Here is a 13,198-nt window from a genome sequence, read left to right as displayed (position 1 = left end):
CAGAGACTTTCACGTTTATTTCTGTGGGAAGGGATTCTGTCCTCTTTTCATACGTATTGTTTGTTACATTCGCCACCGATTGTAGTCTCGCTGGTTTTGAATGCAAGTCGGCATGAATGTGTATACGCGCGTGATCGTTATATGCTTGCGTTATATGTTGTACGTTCCCAGTGTTCTTTTTTTCTGGTCCTAGAGTTAGGAACAATCTAATCACTCAAGTACCTTCTTAAAAGATGTCTGAAAAGAACAGCACATATCAGTATGCGTCAGAAGGCGCTTGTTTTTTATGTTTAAGTGTACTTTTTTATACAGCGCAACAGAAATACTTATACTGTGTCCAATGTAATTGGACGCTCATACTAAACAATGTATAGATCTGCAAATAATAAAAATAGTCATTTCTGTATACAAACAAGTTTCTCTTTTATTTACAAATCAGCTGTTTCCCGGACACCCTGTTCCCCTTTCATGTGTATCCTGTATTTCCATCACTGCTGCTAACATCACGTTACCTAAACACATAAATAAAAAGTTTGATACAATCAGTCATGTATTTTCCTCAGTACTTATTTTACTGCCACAATATCAATTTAAAAAAAACGCAATGTGACAAACAATATAGTGTTCTGTACTTTCCTTATAATAAAGATTGGGCTGTCGAAAACGTTATGCAGCAATGTCACTGAGCAATAGCATAAATGAATCATATCCAATAGGAGCATAAATGTAGTCTGTCACCACTACTCTTCTCTATTATGAAAATTGTTTTATCAGAATTATGTGTCACAGTGGGGCCAACTATCGCAGCATAGTACAAAGCAATTCCAAAAGCAATTGCATAAATGAATAAAAATACAAGCTGTCTGTAATATTACCCTTTTGATTATTACGAAAATGGTTTTAATACAAAATTTTATTGTACAATGGCAGCTACTACAGTATTTTGCGGATGAAATTGGTTTTAATATCAGAATTACTTAGCACAGTGGGACCAACAATCTCACCATTTTGTAGATCAATTTAAAAAGCAAATTTCCAAAAGGAGCATAAATATGGAAACTGTCATCAATATTATACTTTTGATTATTACCAAGATATTTTTAGTATGAGAATTATTTTGCACAATGACAGCTATCACAGCTTTTTACAGATCATTTTCAACAGCAACGTATCATTTCTAACATGCCCTACGTTTAGGCTTAGCGCATCTCATAATGTACGCTGGTTGCAGATTCATCACATATGACATTATAAACAGCTCTGAGTACGTAAGACTCGGCAGTATAAGTGTCATGCATTATGTCGCTTAATTTTATCTACCGGAATAAGAATTGTTCGACACTTCACAAGACAAGACTGATGAACAGAAAGATCGAATTCTAAACGAAAATGATAAGAAAGGGAAATAAAATTCAAAATGGTGCATTATGTAGTTCTGCTGATTCGCAATGAACAAGGAGGCAATGTTGTTACTTTCATTGTATCTATTCTACCTTCGATCGATTTCTTGAGCTTCCATCCCATTGACATTGTTTTCGTATCAAGTTCGAGTGCCATTTGCTTACAAATTCAGGGGTTTTGGGGCCACACGCGACCTGTGGGGAAACTCAGGTGTTACTTCAGAAAGTAGGCTAGATTAACATACTGCAAGAGCGCTGTCAGAAACATTTGAGCTGCTAATATAAGCGATACTTTTTCTTGCGAAGTACAACCCACAGCCAACCAGTGTGTAGATATCTGCCGAGATGCATTAAAGAAATGTCGTAGACTACTCTAGCGTAATGCAGTCGTTGTTGTCGTTCATATGGACAACTGGATTCAGCAAAAGAAACCTCGTAATTTCCAATATATTTGACGCCAGAGTGAGAAAATTGCCTACCGCTGTCATCTGCGTTTGCGCTCTAGTCCTGAACTTTTTCCGTCTTATAAGTAAGAATGAATCTCGGATAATGTAACGAGTGAAGAGAATCCACTATTGGTATACCTCAAGCTTCACCCTTGCGCTTGCTATTAATATTAGGTGGTTCTCAAGTACTATATTGATCCCATATAACACGCTGACCAAACTGAAATAGGTCCAGTATTGGTGCACATGCACTCTAAGCTCGATCTCTTACGGGAATCGGTGAGAGTAATGAGCAGGGCCATTACATCGGTAGAGTGTGACGTAAGTTGAGAATCTGGGTCTGACGGGAGGCGTGCTGAGGTTGTCCGTGCGGTTTTGCAGACAACTGTGTCCGGATGGCATCTACGTAGTTAGTAGGAGACCCGAGTTCGAATGCTGGTCCGGCACAAATTTTCAACTTGCCGCTGGCAGCTAATGTCTTTAATTCCTTTCTGTCTTGAAACGGGTCTTTGTGCCTGCTGTACAAATATTATCACTAAGAATTTTAGAATATTGTTGTTTTGACGATAGTGCAAAAATAAATTAGAAGAATTCTGTAAACTGGAGGGAAAGTGGTATGATCTTGACAAGGATGAACATGGAGGTGAGACAAGTGTCTGGTGGCTGCTACAGACTTCTCGACGGCACTCAACGCATGAGGTGTGTCTTAACGGCTATCCCCAGGTGTCGTACTCACGTCTCCTCGTTGCGCCATTGCGAGGATATTGTCCTGGTTAATACATAGTTCACACGTTGTTGTTGCACAGCTTCAGATCAACCTGCTTTCCAGTGTCGCACCCAGTCACGTTACAGTAGGAAGACAGTCGGCGGTTTTGTTTGAAGCCGTTAGTTGGTGACGACAGTTTTCGAGGTTCTTGACACAATGGACATTTAAGACTTAGTGCAAGACTTGAGAAAAGGTTTACATCACGAACTGGCCTTGAACCAATGTTGACTACAAATTTTATTATAAAGCGAAGCCTTTTGAAACTGATGTTAGCATGCTTAGTTACTTGAAGATTAATGCACCTGAATTTCGAATATAAACTCCACTGTCACGCATTATGCTTCCAGAATAAATCTTTCACCCTCCAGCGCTGTTTTGAAAGACCCTGGCAGATTAGAACTCTGTGACGGCCTGGGACTCGAACGCGGAACGTTGCCATACCTGCTGAGCCACTCAGGGATGACTTTCACAGTCTGACTCCTGCCAGCACTTGTCTTCTGCTTGTCACACTTCACAGAAGCTGTGAGAGCAGATCTCGAGCCGTGTCTGAACATCTCAGTTGGCAAGAGCTCTGCCCACAGCACGTAAGGGTCCGGGTTCGAGTCGCGGTCTTATTCCGACAGGAAATTAAAAAGCGCATACTAGTGACATAGTGTACGAGATGCATTCAAGTTCTAAGGCCTCCGATTTTTTTTCTAATTAACTACTCACCCGAAATCGATGAAACTGGCGTTACTTCTCGACGTAATCGCCCTGCAGACGTACACATTTTTCACAACGCTGACGCCATGATTCCATGGCAGCGGCGAAGGCTTCTTTAGGAGTCTGTTTTGACCACTGGAAAATCGCTGAGGCAATAGCAGCACGGCTGGTGAATGTGCGGCCACGGAGAGTGTCTTTCATTGTTGGAAAAAGCCAAAAGTCACTAGGAGCCAGGTCCGGTGAGTAGGGAGAATGAGGAATCACTTCAAAGTTGTTATCACGAAGAAACTGTTGCGTAACGTTAGCTCATGTGCGGGTGCGTTGCCTTGGTGAAACAGCACACGCGCAGCCCTTCCCGGACGTTTTTGTTGCAGTGCAGGAAGGAATTTGTTCTTCAAAACATTTTCGTAGGATGCACCTGTTACCGTAGTGCCCTTTGGAACGCAATGGGTGAGGATTACGCCCTCGCTGTCCCAGAACATGGACACCATCATTTTTTCAGCACTGGCAGTTACCCGAAATTTTTTTGGTGTCGGTGAATCTGTGTGCTTCCATTGAGCTGACTGGCGCTTTGTTTCTGGATTGAAAAATGGCATCCACGTCTCATCCATTGTCACAACCGACGAAAAGAAAGTCCCATTCATGCTGTCGTTGCGCGTCAACATCGCTCGGCAACATGCCACACGGGCAGCCGTGTGGTCGTCCGTCAGCATTCGTGGCACCCACCTGGATGACACTTTTCGCATTTTCAGGTCGTCATGCAGGATTGTGTGCACAGAACCCACAGAAATACCAGCTCTGGAGGCGATATGTTCAACAGTCATTCGGCGATCCCCCAACACAATTCTCTCCACTTTCTCGATCATGTCGTCAGACCGACTTGTGCGAGCCCGAGGTTGTTTCGGTTTGTTGTCACACGATGTTCTGCCTTCATTAAACTGTCGCACCCACGAACGCACTTTCGACACATCCATAACTCCATCACCACATGTCTCCTTCAACTGTCGATGAATTTCAATTGGTTTCACACCATGTAAATTCAGAAAACGAATGATTGCACGCTGTTCAAGTAAGGAAAGTGTCGCCATTTTAAGTATTTAAAACAGTTCTCATTCTCGCCGCTGGCGGTAAAATTCCATCTGCCGTACGGTGCTACCAACTCTGGGACATATTGACAATGAACGCGGCCTCATTTTAAAACAATGCGCATGTTTCTACCTCTTTCCAGTCCCAAGAAAAAAAATCGGAGGCCTTAGAACTTGAATGCACCTCGTAGTATAACGCTCTAGTAATGTGCGGATATCCTGTTTTTGTTGTGGGCACTACTGATAAAGATACGAGTAATTACCGAAGGATACTAGCCAACTCATTATTCTGTCATGAAATATGCAGAAAAACTGTTACTGAAAAGTAAAACATAAATATAATTTACGTTTAATTTACAATGCTACAGGAGACTAAAATTTGTGTGTGGTCTACAATATGCTAAATAGGTCGCTGAGAAAAAAGTCATTGACTGGATGTAAGCAGACTTTATTATTCCCTTATTACGCGTTTGTGAGATTACCATCATCAGCTATCTGCAGAAAACGAGATAAGAATACAAAGCTGTATATAAAATAAAAATAAGTTACGAAATTCAAATCATGAGACACAAAAAACGTTACAAGTCATTGGAAGACACATACTCACATACCCTGGAACATCATGTTGCACATAGGTAAAAAAGTTACTGTAGTAGTAACGACCCTAAGCAGACTGGTAAAAAATTGATGGTTGCCATCAATACAAATTTTCAAAACCAGATGACGCTGATATAGTGAGACTAACGCTATATAATGTCAAAGTATAAACTACAAATCATTCACAAATAAAATAGAATATAATAACAAATTATAACTAGTAAAAGTAAATATTACTTTTTTACTTATTTATTTGCTGCTGCCATTTACAGATGACCTGCCATCTAGTTTCTAAGACAGTCTTATTTTCACAATATGAAATTGTGCATGTGCAGAATGCGAAACTTATTTAGTTCTTCTTGTAAGTAATAATGATTAATAGCATAGCAGCTTTAAATATATATAGAGCTGAAAGTAATTAAGAAATCAAAATCTTAAAATAATTTGTTTATGAATAATCTATGGACATATTATAAGTTCGAAAAAATTTTCTAACATAATAAGAATCTTGCAAAAATAGACATACAGACAAAAAGCGTAATACAGAGTAACTCGAAAAGTTCATTGCTTAAAATATTCTGAATACAACGAAGTATCAAAAAGTGCCAATTTGGCTACAAGCAGAAGATAACGACAATATCTAACGCAATAATTGCGTAAGTATTACACACGAACATTACGGGCGCCGCTGTGCTATCTGACAGTGCAATTCTGTGATGAAACGCATATATGCAAAAGATACAAGAAAGAATGGAAAATTGGAGCTCCGTAATAATAAAAATAAATTGTATGGAAGTAATATACACGTAACGCCGGCATACTGGGATGATATAATAAAATAAATATTTTTATGAAAACATTATACAAAGTAAAGAGTAGTGCTGGGTAACGCAGCCTACGTAATATTGTTGTCCCAGGGAGGGGCGCATCTCCTGGAAAGCGCCAGCCGGCAGTCGCTCAGGTCAATGCCATCTGGCCATTGTGGAGATGCTGCTGGGCCTAGACACTAAAGTCACAGGTACGACATCCTGCAGTGTAGGGCCACGAGCCGAGTCTGTTTCACGACTTGTCGGTGGAAAGAGGGAAAATGCCGTTTTTGGCGAGGTCCAGCTCTCCCCAATCAATTTAGTTTAGTGTACTTTTTTGTCCGTGGATCATATTTTACACTGTATTAGACATGTCATATTTACAGTTTTATGTAGAATAAAACAAAATTCTTAGAAGTTTGTCATTGACACATAAAAACGATTTCATTGTAATAATGTTTTAGAGATAATCAGTATTGACACACAATGATGAAATAGACTAACAGCCTACATTAACTTATGCAACAGTCTTGCATAATAAAGAAAGGTCTACAAACTCGTGTATTTTTGCCACTCTGCTGAAAACACTAACAGATTTAGACAAAATCAAAACAAATTTTTTAGATCACATATGTTGACCATACTGCAGAAAATCTTTAAACACCCAGTGAAAATTATTTAAATCGTATTCGCATCAGCACACTCAATACACTTAATCTATGTTCTCTTCTGTATTTTAGGCACTACACTTCGTTTTCCGTTTTCCTTCTTTAAGAAAATTCGTTTAAACATGAAAAAGAAAATGTTTTCCTCCATTTCCAACTTTACATTTGTCGTATGGATTTGGCTGAAAGTACTTCCTCGCCTTATACCAATATCTAGAGATGGGACGTTCCTTCAGTTTTCTTTTGAAGGCCTTCTCTTCCTTCACGCCAAGTGGCAGTGTTACATGATAAGCTTCCTGCGTTTGCAGGGTTCCTATCCGTCATTTTCAATATTTTGCTGCAAATATGGTAGTTATCCCTAATTCGTGTGTTGTGGTTACATAAATCTCTTTTTAGCGGTGCTGTGCAATTTACCATTAAAAGAAGTATTATCTCGTATTTGTGCAATCTTGGCACTGCCAATATTTTAAATTCTTTGAATTTGTTAGTTTAGTTATGCATCTGATGGCTTTCTTTAGAAGTTTTAAGATTCCGTGAATGTGAACATCTGCTGCTCCTCCCCATACTGGTATACAGTACAGTATGTGCAGGAAGATAAGTCCATGGTACATTTTAGCAAAGTTTCTGTGTCCATAGTTTATATTATTCTTTTCATTAAGAATAGATTTGCACTTATTTTTGAGCCGATCTTACCAACATGCTTTTCCCGTGCCAGAAATATTACAGTCCACTTCTGCTAAGTCTGCATCCGCAATACTCAGAATAAATTCCTCTGAGCTTTTAGTTGTGCTTGTTTCAAATTTTGTACACATAATTTTCTTCCTGTTGATCAATAAATTATTTCGATCCGCATTTTCCAGATTCTTACCAAATCCTCCACTGAGTCACTACATAGGGGTAAAGCTGTGTCATCGGAGTACTCGTACACATTTACTGCAATGGGCATCTCAGTTATATACAAGACAAAGAGCAAAAGTCCTACTACTGAACCCTGAGCTACTCCATATTTTACCTCCATAAAATCACAGTAGACATTTTTCTGTGCATTTCCGGATTTATGTTTTATTTCGACGCGCTGTTGTCGGTTTTCAACAAAAGTTTTTGTAATGTCAGCAACTTTTCCTCTTATGCCGCAGCAGTCCAGTTTTTCTATAAGAACTTTATGACATACAATCAAAAACTTTGAAAGACCTAAGTACGCGCTAGACACTTTCCGTTGATCTTTGATGATCCAGTGCCTCAATGATATGTGTTCCAAATTTTGCCACTGCAGTCTTAGTGGATCTCTTCTTTCTAAATCTATGTTGTGCTTCACTTAAGATATTTTGTTTCTCTATGAAGTTTATAATTCCGTCTTTAATCACTGTTTCTACTATTTCAGACAGAACAGTTGTGACCGTTAAGGGCCTATAGTTGCCTGGATCTCCTTTCTCTCCTCCATTAAACAGTGGCACTGCCTTGCTCCTGTTGAAACGTTTTGGGTATTCTCTTTCCTTCATCAATAAATTTATTAAGAATATCAGAGACTTTGCAAGAGGTCTAGGACAGTGTTGAACCATTTTTGTTGATATGTCATCCAAACCCTCTGTATTTTTGTTTTTTAGTGCTACGATTTTTTAAACTTCCGTTTCATCCTTAGGGAGTAGGTATAAACTGTCAGCCAGTCTTCTGCGAATTTCTATGCTCTTTGGTACTTATACGTTTTGTTTTAGACGCTTCTCCACTACAGCTATGTAGTAGTAATTGAAGATATTAGAAAATGTTGTATTTCGAACTTCTGTGGCTAGTCTTTGCTTCTCTTACAATCCTAGCGTATCTGTTTTTCTTGCACCTGTAAGCCTCAGGACGATCATGTTCTTTGTCTTTCTGATAACTTTAACAGAGCTCAATCAATTCATCACTTTCTTTTAAATTTCTATGGTGTACAATTTTTTGTTTGGTGCAGCCCTTATAGTTCTGCATACTTCAGGTCAAGCTATGTCATTGTGGTGTCTTAACACATCACAGAAACATTCCCAGCTTTTATCTGCAATGGCTTCTATGTACACATCATCCTACTTTTCTACTTTTAGAAAAACGTCTACTCAAATTTCCAAGTTTAGTTTGTCGAAATTCGGCCATTGCGTTCTCCTCATTTTTTTATACTATCTCGCAGTTCGATTGTTTATCCAAAGTGGTCTGCAATAACAGTATTTACAACCTGAACTTTTTGTCTTTCTGTAGATATATTTGAGAGAACATCGTCTGTTAATGTGCTTGATGTTTCTTACTATCTTCTTGGTTTTTTTAGATGAAACTGGAGATTGTTTAGAAAACATCGTTCTTGTGAAACACAACTAGCTCTTTATTCGCATAAGGTGTTGAGTGCTATTGACAAGGGATTTCAGTTCGATTCCGTATTTCTTGATTTCCAGAAGGCTTTTGACACTGTACCACATAAACGGCTTGTGGTGAAATTGCGTGCTCAGTTATGTGACTGGATTTGTGACTTCCTGTTAGAGAGGTCACAGTTCGTAATAACCGACGGAAAGTCATCGAGTAAAACAGAAGTGATTTCTGACGTTCCCCAAGGTAGTATTAGAGGCCCTTTGGTCTTCCTTATCTACATAAACGATTTGGGAGACAATCTAAGCAGCCGTCTTAGGTTGTTTGCAGATCACGCTGTCGTTTAGCGACTAATAAAGTCATCAGAAGATCAAAACAAACTACAAAACGATTTAGAAAAGATATCTGAATGGTGCGAAAATTGGCAATTGACCCTAAATAACTAAAAGTGTGAGGTCATCCGCATGGGTGCTAAAAGGAATCCGTTAAACTTCGGCTACACGATAAATCAGTCTAATATAAAGGCCGTAAATTCAACTAAATACCTAGGAATTACAATTACGAACAACTTAAATTGGAACACACAGAAAATGTTGTGGGGAGGGCTAACCAAAGACTGCGTTTTACTGGCAGGACACTTAGAAAATGTGACAGGTCTACTAAGGAACAGCCTACACCACGCTTATTCATCCTCTTTTAGAATACTGCAGGGCGGTGTGGGATCCTTACCAGGTAGGACTGACGGAGTACATCGAAAAAGTTCAAAGAAAGGCAGCACGTTTTGTACTATGTCGAAATATGGGAGAGAGTGTCACATGATACAGGATTTGGGCTGGACATCATTAAAAGAAAGGCGATTTTCGTTGCGACGGAATCTTCTCACGAAATTCCAATCACCAACTTTCTCCTCCGAATGCGAAAATATTTTGTTGACACCAACCTACATAGGGAGAAACGATCACCACGATAAAATAAGGGAAATGAGAGCTCGTACGAAAAGATATAGGTGTTCGTTTCTTAGAGAAATGTTAAAGACACTTAAATATGATTTGCAGAGTATCCATGTAGATGTCTGTCTTCATAATGTCATGAACACTTCCTGTGTAACTACTGTCTGTCAGCATATATATTTTTAACTCACCTGCTAGTATTACAAAAGTGTATTTCTTCATGACTCTCTCCAATAGTACATCAACTTCCTGTAAAAAGTTTTCAGTGCTTGAGTTAGGTAAGCGATATAGTCCTATTGAAAGCATTTTTCTCTGATGAGCTTTATTTGCACTGCTACTGCTTCGAAGCAAAAACCTGCGCAGTTTGTGATCTTTCGTGTAGTGCAGTCCTCTGCTTTGCCATCTACTCATATTGCTACTCCCCCAAGTTTATGTTCAGTTCTGCTATAATATGCTACATTTTTGTACTCCCTTAGATTGAGACCTTTAATTCATTCTCCTTTAAATATTGCTCTATCACTATTAAAGTAATCGAGTACTTCAGCTGCTAATAAGCCTTCTATTTCTTCTGTTAGATGCATATTTGGCATTCTGATGCAGAATTTTTAAGGTGTAATTTTTTCATGTTTTGCCTTTTTGTTATACGGTTTTGTTTTCCTACCTCTGGCTACAAGAATTTTGGTCCTTTTATGTGGGCTTCCTGTTTATTGTGCTTCTTTCTATGGTTCCAGGTGGTGCCCCAGCAAGTTTCTGAAGACCAACTGCTGATGTTTGCACTACCCTTGCTGTTGATGCTGGAAATATTACTAATTCTGTGGTTGGTAGCTTCTCTGTTGTCGATGATGCTTTCTTTGATGGTAAGTTTACAATTTCTGCAGATGAGGTAATTCTAGATGAATCTTGTTTCCACTTGTTCGTGAGTTGGCGAAGCATTTTTCTCTTTCACAGTATGTGTAAGAAGGTGTTTTAGTAAAACGTAAATGTCGTGTGACTGGGGCCTCCCGTCGGGCAGCCCGTTCGTCGGGTGCAAGTCTTTGACGCCATTTCGGTGTCTTGCGCGTCGATGGAGATGAAATGATGATGATTAGGGCAACACAACAGCCAGTTCCTGAGCGGAGAAAGTCTCCGACCCAGCCGGGAATCGAACCCGTGCCCTTAGGATTGACATTCTGTCGCGCTGACCACTTTTTTTGTTTTTATTTATTCATTTTGTTCGGTATTGTTCGTTACTTTTGGTCTGGGCGGACGTCACATGATACCCGTTCAAGTTGACCGTTGATTCCCTTACTCAGTTTTTTTATTACAGAGGCGCAGCGCCCCTCTGACCGATCACGCTGAACTACCGTGCCGGCTACGACTCAGCTACCGACTGTTTTAGTCTGTCCTTGCAATTTCAGGAAGAATCACCCCGATTATGTTTGCTGGATCATTAAGTACAATTTTCTTTTTTCTTTGGTTAGATATGACACTATCCATTACTTGGCTACGCCATCAATCCCACAAAACTTCAGTTATCTAAGAAACTACTGTGATTTACACAGTCAGATGTCTTAGATAGGTTGCAGGAAATAACAACCAATGTTATTTTGCAATTTAATGCTTGTAAAATTTAGCGAATCAACACATGTATGACCTTCTCAGTAGAACAACTCTTCTGAAATCCAAACTGTGATTTACTGAGGATATTATTGGTTTTCGTGTCGGATACTGTTCTAGACTATATCTGTCAAAAATTATGGGAAATGATGTCAGCTGTGAAATAAGTCGGTAATTGCTGCTATCTCTCCTGCCATTTTTCTTAGGTTTAAGAACGGCATACTTCAAACTCTCTGGAAAAATGCCTTAAGTTAGTGATACTTTACATATTTCAGATAAAAAAGGACTTATTATACTGGAACAAATGTCAGAACTGGAACAATTCTGTCTGAAACTCTATCAAATCCAAATGAGCTTTTATTTTTGAGAGAATATATAATTTCCTGAATTTCAGTCTCGACACAGTTTTAATCTGCCAGGAAGTTTCATATAAGCGCACACTCCTCTGCAGAGTGAAAATCTCATTCTGGTAACATCCCCCAGGCTGTGGCAAAGCCATGTCTCTGCAATATCCTTTCTTCCAGGAGTGCTAGTTCTGCAAGCTCCGCAGAAGAGCTTTTGTGGAGTTTGGAAGATAGGAGACGGGTACTGGCGGAAGTAAAACAGTGAGTCGTGCTTGGGTAGCTCAGATGGTAGAGCACTTGCCCGCGAAAGACAAAGGTCCCTAGTTCAGTCTCGGTCCGACACATAGTTCTACTCTGCAGGATGTTTCAGAAGAAGAAATTGGTGATAATGCATACGATTCAATTGTATGAGAGTTGTGTTTTCAACGTACTACTGTGATTCTTCTCCTGCACTGTTTGTCTCTTTATTTTCTACTATATTTAAAAAATGATTATGAAAAGGATTTTCTATCTGTTACTCTTCATTTACAACCCATCAATTTAATTCAACAGTATTTCTATCCTGTTATGTGGTTGATTCTCCTGTCTCTCATTTCGGGGTGCATCCGGTATAGCTTTAAGTCTGTTGTCAGAATTACTGATTTCTGATATAATGTAAATGTCTCTTGATTTTTAATAACTTTTCTTGGTAATCTCTGAGTACGTTTTTGTAGAATGCAACTACTGCAGGCTCATTACTTGTTTTGCCAACAGATTCATTTCCATTTTCCTGTCACAAGTAGGGTTAACACAATCCAACAGCCAAAATCAAGGACTTAATCCAGGCATTAACACCATCAGCAAAAGAGTTGTCATTAACGAAGGAAAATAACTTTGATTTGCATTAACATAGTTTTTAATTAAAACATTAAATAAAAATTACTAGAATATACATAACCGTGTTGCTACAGCTGAGATCTATTTTACATTAAGTTTTGTACCAGTCGTACTTCTCTGAACGTTGAAAAGAAGAAAAGAGTTTGCTCTGATTCTGAATGAGTGTGCGAAAACCAATGTAGGTTTTATTTTTCAGGTGATACTGAATTTGGAGCCTTACATTGACTGAATTTAATGCCAGCTTGTCTCTTTCTTCTGTTCATTGTGCGTTCATTACAGAAAATACGTCTGGTGACCGTGTCGAGAAGAAAGCGCGCCAACATCCAGCTTCTGCAACAGCGACGGCCGACAATGAGTGACTGTCGCCACCTCCTCGATCGACGGCTTCAAACCTTCAATCAACCAACAAGGAAGACTGGAAGCACGTAAAGTTTTAGAACTGTATGGCAGACCTCAGCTTTTCAAACTTTTAAAATTGTTGCATCACAAAATTACAGCAACTTAGCATGAACCTTTGTTGCTCTTTCTCCCAATTGCATTACCAAGCAGGGTCCCGTCCTTTTCCGGAATGAACCCGAGTGTCGAAATTCAAACGCCAGCATCATTCGATTTCACTGCTTTAATTTCAAAGTTCAGTTAA

The sequence above is a fragment of the Schistocerca cancellata genome, chromosome 5 (genome assembly GCF_023864275.1).
Source record: "Schistocerca cancellata isolate TAMUIC-IGC-003103 chromosome 5, iqSchCanc2.1, whole genome shotgun sequence".
NCBI lineage: Eukaryota > Metazoa > Arthropoda > Insecta > Orthoptera > Acrididae > Schistocerca > Schistocerca cancellata.
This window is presented reverse-complemented; position numbering follows the sequence as displayed.